Source organism: Mytilus trossulus, chromosome 2 (genome assembly GCF_036588685.1).
Source record: "Mytilus trossulus isolate FHL-02 chromosome 2, PNRI_Mtr1.1.1.hap1, whole genome shotgun sequence".
Classification (NCBI taxonomy): domain Eukaryota; kingdom Metazoa; phylum Mollusca; class Bivalvia; order Mytilida; family Mytilidae; genus Mytilus; species Mytilus trossulus.
Genome location: NC_086374.1, coordinates 93,536,091 through 93,538,619, shown reverse-complemented (window position 1 = coordinate 93,538,619; position 2,529 = coordinate 93,536,091).

Genomic DNA, 2,529 nt, shown 5'->3' with positions numbered 1-2,529 from the left:
AAGAGCAGAGACTAATACGGAACAGTTATGTCAATATATACGGTATCAACAACGATATGTAATAGTGATTTATATAAATGTCAGAATAATCCATGATTAATTTCATAGAATCTTGAGAAAAACTCAAATAGAAAGTGCCGTCTATTTACCAGATCCTTTATAACCTACTGATCAAACAGCATGCGGGCTACTTGACTAAGCATGTTAAATGACTATTTACTATCAAGTTCAAATTACTAAGTAATATGGCAAATATATTATAAAAATATTCAATTTTAATTTGTTTTCTCCGAGGCCGTAGATGTCTAATCATTTAAATAATATGAGGCAGGCATAACCTGTGAATGGGGACGAAGTCTGTATGTATTATATTTTTAATTCAAAATGTTGATAAAAGAAAACGAAATACTGTGCGTAACGTTCCCGATTTTGGTTCCGTTGTTAGGGAATAAACTGTGACGTTCTTTAAGTTATGACGTCATATTCGATGTAAACAAAAGAAACGCTTTCATCAGGAAACGTAACGTTGTTTTTTTTCATATCAAACAATTATTAAAATTGAATTTGTATTGAGATCCAATCTTATGTTTTACTAGACTGGTAAATATAAAAAAAGTTCAAAGTCTCATGCAAACAAGACAGATTTCTGCGCAAATGCGGGAAAACCGGAACAGGAACTAGATCTGAAAAAAAACGTTAACGATTTTGAGTTCATTAGTACAATGAAAAATTCGGGAAATTTTCCCGATTTTTTTTTATTTTTATTTTTATTGAATTTTCTACCGTAATTGGGGACTTCGTCCCCATATAATTCGACAGTTACGAGTGAATGTCAATATGTCAACTTGGGGAGATAACTTCCAAAAATTTCATACCACTTCTTTTTTTTTTTTTTTATAGAAAAAGCTTGAGACAGATCCAGCAGAAAAAAAACTAAAACAGCCAACTTGAATCACTAATAGTGGAGATGAAAAAATAACCCTAAAAAAATGCAACAATATAAAAATACTGACAAGAAGATGAGGTGGTGACAACTATTTACAAAAGTTCAAAATTTAATGAGGAAGATAACAATCCAACAATAAGCAAAGCCCATTCCGTATAATCATTTCTAAAGTGCAATTTACGAAAAACAAATAATGACATACATGATGCTGCTGCGGACCAGATAACATCAAACCGAAAGAAATATATATAGCTGGTGATAATCAAACAAGAAAGGTTATAGGGAAAACGGTAATATTACATTTTCCTAGCATAAGGTTGGGATTTTTTTTCTTTTTATTTATCTATGAATAACTGCAGTGTGTAAATTTACAATATAAATTTTAAAACCTATTGAGAAATTTTCTAGAGAATTATTCGAAAAGGCTTCCAAAATTTCATAAATTTGGTGTAAAATGACGGTGGGCATGGATAACATAAACCAGCTCCGTTGGAAATTGGTCATGATACTATTTTGCTTCAATTTCTAAAATAGAATTATAAAGTACTAAAACCACACATAACTGTTTTATCCAGGTTTTTATTATAAAAAGTGGTAAATTTAGAAAATTTTACTATTGTCGCCTATGGCAGAATAAATACAATGTAGTACCATTTTCCCTATAAGACTAAATACAAGCAAACGCCAAGTATCCCTAACACGCATCTGTTGTAAAAGATAGTCGTAAACCCGCAACGGGATTGGAACATTGACTGACTCCGAATTGCCAAACAGATATATTTTATCACAGATTTAGCATGGTCACGGTTCTTTTTTTAAACAATTTGTAAAAGACGTCATCATGTTCACAGTTCATTCATTTGAAAATAATTCCATAAAAGATTTTTCCACTTTCTTTCAGTTTCATTGACTTTGTGTTGTCAAATTCATTCTTTGTGTCCACAATAGTAAATTGGAACCATCTAGAAGACACTATTGTACGCGCAACTGGTATAGAGAGCTTTAAATCTGCTCTCGCGAAACGTCAATAAATCGACGGCGCCTTCACTCCCGTTGTATAAAAGCCAGAATTGGTAGCTACGACGTACCCATACAGATACAGATACAGATACCCCTATTACGGATGGATCGAAATAGTACCGACTGCCATCCATTCCTTTATAATAAACATTGAATGCTCTCAATAAAAGGGCAATAGTTGCTGGGGCGGATCATGGCCAGTCAATTTAAAAAGGGAGGTTCCCAACCCAGAATAATGGGGGGTTGAGGGGGTCCAACTAAATGCTTCCATTCAAATCCCAAAAAGGGGGTTCAAACCCCCGGACCCCCTGAATCCGCCACTGAGTTGAATGCAAGAAGAGTAATTGGGTATACTGTGACTGTTTTATTGTAACACGTGGATAATGTTCAAATAAAAAAAAAACGAGAGAACCATTTGCATCGCTTGTAATGTTTACCATTTAATTTATATATTTTTAGATCTTATCAAGTTAAAAGCAAGTAGACCTACACGTCATATCATAGGGTTTATATTATTATTTTACTGTCGATCAAATAGCGTTTAAAGGGACTAACGTTACGTC